The sequence below is a fragment of the Lactuca sativa genome, chromosome 6 (genome assembly GCF_002870075.4).
Source record: "Lactuca sativa cultivar Salinas chromosome 6, Lsat_Salinas_v11, whole genome shotgun sequence".
In the NCBI taxonomy this organism is placed as follows: Eukaryota; Viridiplantae; Streptophyta; class Magnoliopsida; order Asterales; family Asteraceae; genus Lactuca; species Lactuca sativa.
This window is the reverse complement of record NC_056628.2, coordinates 72632858-72641428: the sequence shown is the minus strand read 5'-3', so window position 1 is coordinate 72641428 and position 8571 is coordinate 72632858. Positions and strand designations below refer to the sequence as shown.

Here is an 8571-nt window from a genome sequence, read left to right as displayed (position 1 = left end):
GTTATTTTTTAATAATATATTAGATTATAACTTGTGTACAACACAATTAACAAAATAAACAACATTAAAACTCTATGAAGCATAGTATTAATCATAGTCCGCAAAAATTATTTTTGAAGATAATTAGATATTTTTCCGAAAGTATATCAATATTTCGGGATAATAAACAAAAAAAAAATTAACTTTTATTCGTAGAACAAAGCTTCTTTTAATTAGATTTTACAATCCCAACAATTAGTGTAACTAGCTAGTGCCATATCTTCTTAATATTAGAAGATAGCATTAAATAACTCAGCCTACTTGATCTGTTCTAGGCTCACTTCTCTAGGCTGGTGATAACAAACAAGTTCCACAACATGAATTTATTTGAAATCGCAATAAAATTAACAAACAAAAACTATGGATTATAACCTTATTATCATAAAGATCCATCGGACCATAGATCTCGTAAACCTTTATTCTGGAAGACGACGTACGGAACTAGATGGAGATGCTGTTCGGAACACCTCTTCCGGTCACACCTAGACCGGAAAATGGCTTGAAGAGCTGGTACAGAACCAACCCTGCACCACTTCGGTTGTGCAATTTGGGATCGACGTTCCTCGAGTCTATGATGCCTTCTAACTTTTCCAAACTTCCCCGAAACTCCTCAAACGCCGCCTTAATAGCCGGCTCCGCCACCCATGCCGGCTCTATATATCCACCGATATACTCCTCGTCCGGTGAATGACTTGATAAAACATCAAGAACAGACATGACTGTGGTAGCTTGGATTTGGGAAGGGAAACATTTCAACAAAACATCTTCAGGTCTCTTTATGAACGACTGCCACCCTTCTTCTGTTGGGTCTTCGTTAGGCATCTTGGTTCTGGCAATCGTTGGCCTGTTCGGGAAGTAACCGGCGAAATCATATTGTCCAAAGTTGACAGCTGAATGGTGTCCGGAGCCCACCCACATGATCGTTGAAACGATTCCGATCAAATCTTCTTGGGTTTTGAGTTGTGGCCACCGTGGTTCGTTTTTCTTGTCTCCGTGTCCAACTGCTCGGATTTCATCCCACCATTGTGTAAGCTCTACATCAGATTCAACAAGATTCGTTTTTGGGTAGTAGTGGTTGAGGTAAGACGTAGCCCATTGTTTGATTGCATCCCAAAGGAGTAAACCGTCATTTGAATATGGGTAGTCCTCGATCGTTAGTTTTACACCATGCGGTGAATTTGGATCTTGAACTGCAATTCCCCTAAAATATATATAATGTAACCAGAGATATTACGTCATGCAAAAGTGTTGATTATTTTACGTTAACATAAAAAAAACTGCATGCATGCATAAAGAGTATATATATACCTGCTAATTAGGTCAGCTGGAAGCGACTCGTGATCAAAACGCCATAGTTGATCATATGCGTCGGAGCAAATTTGCATGGAATATTTCCCGGGAGAGAATGTTGACTCTATGATACCACCAGCGTTAATGAGAGCAAGACGAGCTAAAGCATTGATTTGCATGGTGTATCGGAAATGAGGTAGAAGTAGTCTCCGGATTGGATGCATTTGGCTAAGATGACGGTTGGTAGCAATTACGTAAGGCTCCATCACACAATGAGTTCTTAGCCTACAATAACAAAAAACCATCCCAAATCAAATCATTAATTCCACTACTTCGATTGAAAAACACATAAACATGTACATGTAAAGAAATAACATTGGAAAAAAGATTACCCACCAATGGCTGACAAGTTGGTGATAAGCAGAATCATGAGAGAGGACTTGAGCCTTGGCCATCTTCCATAGCCAAGCTCCGGTGGCATCCCAGGCGGGAGTGTACACATGCTTCCACTGTGGCTTGTCGTCGGATGGTGGTCGGGTCACAATGGCTAGTGGCCTCAAAGTTCCGGTGGGAGTAAGAAACATTGAAGTTCTTGAACCATAAAGAGTTGTCCCATTAAGCTCTCTTGTTTTGTTGACGTATGGAAGTAGTAGATCATTGTAATCCAACATGAACAGTTTCTTTTCAGCCAAAGCCTACAAAAAAATGATTGTCATGAATAATTTTCACTAAAAAGACATTAAGTTTCCATCTTCTGTTTTGAATATTACCTACTCAAGAGTCATGAAACCTTTGATTTCTTGCTCGACAATCTCCTTGGTGATTGCTGATTCCTGTGGCCCATAAACTCGAGGGTCCAGTTTACTCATCAATGGCCACTCCGTCACCAACTGTATGCTATATGGATTGAGACCCGCAAGCATTTGTCGACAAAATTCCTCATCACGAAACCACGAGAACGTGTCACCTACGATTAGAACATCAATCAATATACAAAACCCAAAAACTAAAATAAAAAACGAGTTAAAAAGATCAAAGCTTACGATCGATAGTTTCAGGGGTCTCGAATTGGATCACGGCGTCTGCGGTATCAACAGCGCCTTTGACAAGTCTAGGCAAAACAGTTTTAAGTCCATTGTCAGGAGGAGGAACATTAACACCTTGATCGTAGAGCATATATATGGTCCTGAATAAAGGAAACCCTTTGTCTTTGTCTGTAATAGTAGCGTCTAAAGTGGGTACAACTGCATGGAGTACAGAGTACAATGCCCTTGCTCCAAAATTAACCTCCTTTATCTCTGAGAAATCTTCATCGCTAGGCACATAAAACGGGAGCAAAGTTCTCGTCTCCGATAATGGATCTGTAAATACATATTACTTTTCGTATTTATTCATATTCCAAGCCCTATTCTTATATGTAATTTACAGGAATCCAAGCAGTTCTGAAAAGAGTTAATGTGATGTACCTTTTGTAGACATTGGCCGACCAGTATGACACGGCCTAGGATAAGGATGATCGTTGACGCCGAGCACCGGCCGAGCTAAACTTAAGCTCAGATCCGGTGCTCCAAGGTCGTCGTAAACATCATAATCGTAAATTCTATCAGAAGATTTACGCTCTCCTTGTCCATTCCCATGAAGAGATTTCATATCTTTCTCTCTCAACGACTTTAGGCTTTCTAGCGTTTCCGATGGAAGATAAGACTAGAATTACAAGCTGACTAATCAGAAAAATGGCTACTAAACAGTTAAAGAAGGTAAATTAGTGTGAGATTAACCTTGTCAGTGAAGAAGATTCTCTTCTCGGGGTTATCATCCTTTGAAGCAACCCAAGATTCACAGGTAAACGTGATATTGTTGTTAAGAACAATCTTCTTGAAGAACATCTTCTTGCTGTATTCATTTTCCACAAGAATAGCTCCGATTTCACCAAAATCCTCAGGGACATCAAAATCGCATTTGTATGTGTAGATGTTAATGTCAAAATCTAATGCCTCGTATCTTGCATACTATGACGACTGCTTATGTTCCCAAAAGGATTGATCCCGTCTGAACTAAGCCCAAACCGTATGTTTCTCATCTATTTTCCAAATTCAGGATACTTCTTATCAATGTTTCTCCACTGAGGTGAATCTGCAACATGTCTTAGTTTTCTGTCAGTTTCACGTTCTTCCGAATGCCAACAAAGTAACTTTGCTTCTTTTTCGTTTGAAAATAACCTTTTCAGTCTCGGTATAATAGGGAGATACCACAACATTTTAGCCGGTGGTCCATTTTTTGTCATATCATCGTCAACTTCATCCAAATCTTTTTTCCGTTTATACCTCGATGCACCGCAAAAAACACAATTATGTTTATTCTCGAACTCCTTTCTATACAACATACAGTTATTTGGACATGCATGTATTCTTTCAACTTCCAATCCCATCGGACACATTAGCTTTTTTGCTTGGTATGTAGAAATGGGTAATGCATTGTCTTCCGGAAGAATGTCATGCAAAAGCACTAATAGACTTGTGAAACTTTTATCACTCCATCCGTTTTTCGACTTTAAGTTCATCAACCTCAATACAACATCAAGTTTCATAAATTTGCAACCGCTATATAACGGTGTTTCTGCTTCTTCAAATAGGCCATGTAATTTTTCTTGTTCAACATCACCCATATTAGCCTCCATGTCATCGAACATTTCATTGAAGTTGTCATTGAGATCATTTGACTGGTGATCATCATCAACAACATATGAATCTTTGTTGCATGTACTATTATTAATATGTAAATTGGTCGAGGATGTACTACAATCAAGTAGTGTTTCTCCATGTCTTGACCAATAAGTGTAATTAGGCACAAAACCATTTTACAACAAATGATACTCTATTTCTTCGGTACAATTAAACGTTTTAAAGTTTTTACAAACGTTACAAGGACAACAAATCGATCCACTTCCTTTTTCTAAGCGATTTTCTTCGGCAACCCTAATAAAAGTTTGAACACCCTCTATATAAAATTGAGAAAAACGTGAAGTGTTGTACATCCAATAATCACGATTCATCTGAAAATTAAAATAAACATTCAAAGAAGGTAAATATATTGATTCTAAACAAAGAAGTTATGAAAATTTTCACATGTTCACAGTCTACACTAATCAATTTAAAAAATATCAATAAACAGTCATTTAATAAATAAATACTTAGAATAAAATCAAAAGTACAATAAAATTAAAATTACCTTTAGTGAAGATAGCAAAATAATTAATAAGGGTATTTTGAGTTATTACGCATTTATGTTTATGTTTCATAAATGCAGAGAATCTTCATGTTCCAAAAGTTCGAAATATGTTAGAGTTTACAGAAACCCTAAAAGATGGATATAGCTGGTTTTCATTTGATGCTTTTTTTTTTTCAAAATATAGCATCAAAAGATAAAGATTTAATAATGCTTTTACAATGAAGTAGCACTAAAAAATCAAAGTGTTTTCACTTGATGCGTTTTTTAAAATATAGCATTAAAAGATAAAGATTTAATGATGCTCTTTTATAAAAAGAGTATCAAAAAAATCCTTATTTAATGATGCTGTTACATGAAGCAGCACTAAAAAATCTTTTTTTGATGCTATTTATTTTTAACCGCCTTAAAAAATCTTTTTTTGATGCTATTTATTTTTAACCGCCTTAACAAAAACTTTTCAGAATTTATCCGGTGCTTTTTTAAAGCGGTTATTGGATTATTTAATGCTTTATACATTTGATGAGGCGGTTTTTACTATCAACCGCCTCAAAAATAAAAAATGGGTCGCATTATTAAATCACTTGTGTAGTAGTCAGTTAATGTGATGTACCTTTTGTAGACATTGGCCGACCAGTATGACTCGGCCTAGGATAAGGATGATTGTTGCCGCCGAGCACCGGCCGAGCTAAACTTAAGCTCAGATCCGGTGCTCCAAGGTCGTCGTAAACATCATAATCGTAAATTCTATCAGAAGATTTACGCTCTCCTTGTCCATTCCCATGAAGAGATTCCATATCTTTCTCTCTCAACGACTTTAGGCCTTCTAGCGTTTTCGATGGAAGATAAGACTAGAATTACAAGCTGACTAATCAGAAAAATGGCTACTAAACAGTTAAAGGAGGTAAATTAGTGTGAGATTAACCTTGTCAGTGAAGAAGATTCTCTTCTCGGGGTTATCATCCTTTGAAGCAACCCAAGATTCACAGGTAAACGTGATATTGTTGTTAAGAACAATCTTCTTGAAGAACATTCTTGCTGTATTCATTTTCCACAAGAATAGCTCCGATTTCACCAAAATCCTCAGGGACATCAAAATCGCATTTGTATGTGTAGATGTTAATGTCAAAATCTAATGCCTCGTATCTTGCATACGCCTTCACTGTCTTCTGCTTGCCTTTTGCTGTATTACACATCAACTCCGGTTTTTAGTCCATTTTGTAAATAAATATTACCTTAAGCTTTCATATTTTTCGCAATAAATTCCACTTATCTTTTAATCATAAAAAATTAGCACAGATTAGAATATGTAAAGTTGACAGGTTTGTGACTGGGTGATCATCTGTTAGTTAGTAACTGGGGAACATAAATCTCAAATGTAGCCAAAAAAAAGATTGGTAAGAAAGATTAAGTGTATAACTTATTCCAGTCACAATTTTCAATATAGGGAAAACTGACATTTTTAGTTAGTTTACTTTATTCATTAAACGAAAGAAAATGATTTCTTAAATGTATACCTTATCCTCAAGCATCTTTCTAGGATAATATTTACAGATAATTTTTGTAGAATTTTTATCCTTTTAAAATTTCTTTTGGTTGTCATTTAGGTAGAAAGATAACTATAAGAACATATACGAATTTAAAAGTATAACCGAATAAATCGGGATCAAAGTAATTTTTTCGTGTATTTGACTACTACAAATTAGTATTTGGTGTAAGTTATTATCTTTATTTCTATAAATTAAATGTTAAATGGATATACTATGCCTTAAAATATAGATTAATGGAAGCTTAACTATGGAATAAGCATTGTTAAGAATCCCATATCCTTGCAACAAGGACTAGTAAATGTTTATATAAATTGAAGTATCTTTATCTTCCTAAGAATTTTTTTCAAAAGAAAATCTTGGGCTATATATAGATCTTCCATGGTATCAAAATCTCTTTTTGGTACATATCCATTCTCATTAGGCCTCAGATTCTGAGAGAATTATTAGTAAGGTATATAATATTGGTGCAACATGGTCGATCTACTAAATGTTTATGTAACTAATTTCTCCATAAGAGTTATTTTGGACAAACAATTTCAATCTTTACATATATTTTAAAAACACATCACAAAACCTCCGGGGTTTGATTAATCGTTTTATGGTATTTTTTACTGTTAAAATATAACTATTATATGTATCAATGCAATGCAATATAACGACTCGTCCACTAAGTAAAAAACTTTATGGATCCGGCCACTACTGAGGAGTTTGACTTCTTCAATTGATGGATACCTTTGGAAAGAATTTTAGATTGATTAGTTTATGTAAAACTATTATATTAAATTAACATTAACTGGTAGTTTAATAAAAACAAAAGTAAAAAGGTTTTAAATTTGTCTTTAGTATACTCGGTATGGGCAACACCATAAGGCGTTATGTTGATTTGGCAGCTCCCATAACGGCGCCATAACACCGGAACACCGCCCCTTTCTCATGTTATTTGGTGTTATGTTAAGAAATGTTACCATGGCCACGGGTAACGTGAGAATCAACCAATCAAAAGTCATTATCTCACTCTCTCTCTCTAACTCTCTTTGTATCTCTTAACATGTTATAACATTTGCACACCATTTCCTACATAAATCAAATGGTGTTAAAAATGACATGACATAGGAGTTGGCAAATTTTGGGTATGATAACATGTCTTAACATGTTGCCTACACCCATCAGCCTTAAAGATTCCAAAAATCGACATCATGTAGATTAGTGGTATTTAAGAAACCAGATAATATAATGTTTAATTAATTATCCGAAATTCGGAACAAGTACATAAAGTGTTTGAATATGCCGTAGAAAGTGTAATAATTAATGTTGCAATTATGGTAAATCCAATTTTTGTCATCTTTTCAAGTTTTAATTAATTAGAACCAAAATAACTATATAGTATATCTTTATACGCAAATTTGTTATAATAAAGCCTATGTCTTAAATATATACAATTACCAAATTATAAGTATCTTACTTTGATTTTGAAATCACGCAATGTAACTAGAAAGTAAGAAAGCTGGTATACGTACAATCAAGGTCATTGGAAACAAGCTCCAGCAAGAAGGACCGCCCTAGAAGATCAGAAGCACCATCAGCAACGCCACCAATACCTACTCCGGCGATGGCAGAGTTGATGGTTGGTTGGATGGTGATGACACCCTTTACGGTGGTCATGGTAAGAAATGGAATGCTTATGGCTTTTATTTTCCCAACTGAGGTGGATCGAGTGCGAGTTGCATTAGATTTCTTGGTGGTGGTTGGCTGACGGAGACTGGCGGGGGTGTAAGCGGAGTAGGAGGAATGGGTGGTGGCATCACTGGCGATAAAGGGCTTATGCAGTGGGAGTAGGTTGCTGAGAGAGTTAGTTTGGTTGATCTGAGAATTCAACATGGTTTCTTATGTTTCTTTCTCACATTACTCACTCTTGGTTGTGTGATTTTGGGGTTGGAAGGGCTCCTATTTATACTAAAATCTAGGGGTGTTCGTTTGGATGAATCGGTTTGATCCGATCCAATCAATTAAATCCAAATTGATTTCGGTTTTCAAAACATGAATCCGAATTGTCCAAACTAAATTTAAATCCGATCCGATCCGATCTAATTACAATTCGGTTGGATCGGTTTTTATAATTCGGTTTTCAAAAATCGAAACATTTTAAAACGACATATAATTATAATATTACTCAACTTTACACATGAAGCAAAAACAAATAATTTAGTTGTGATTTGAAATTTATAAAAAAAAACTAATAAGAAGATATATTATAGTTAAATATTTTAAAGATACAAAACTTTCGAAAGAAAATGCATATTAATGTTTTTTTTATTGGGTGAAACGTTTTGAGCCTATTTGAAAAAATAAATTACAAAATTAATAAATAATTATAGATATATATTATAAATAGATAAATAATAAATGTTTATTCGGTTTTTTTGGACTATTCGGTTCTTATTTTATAAACCAAAACCAATCCGATATC

General features: G+C 35.1%; 1 pseudogene; it reads right to left on the bottom strand.

The window, feature by feature from the left end:
- Positions 1–404: 404 nt before the first annotated feature.
- Positions 405–7982, bottom strand: LOC111890203 (lipoxygenase 2, chloroplastic-like; annotated as a pseudogene).
- Between the last annotated feature and the right edge of the window lie 589 nt (positions 7983–8571).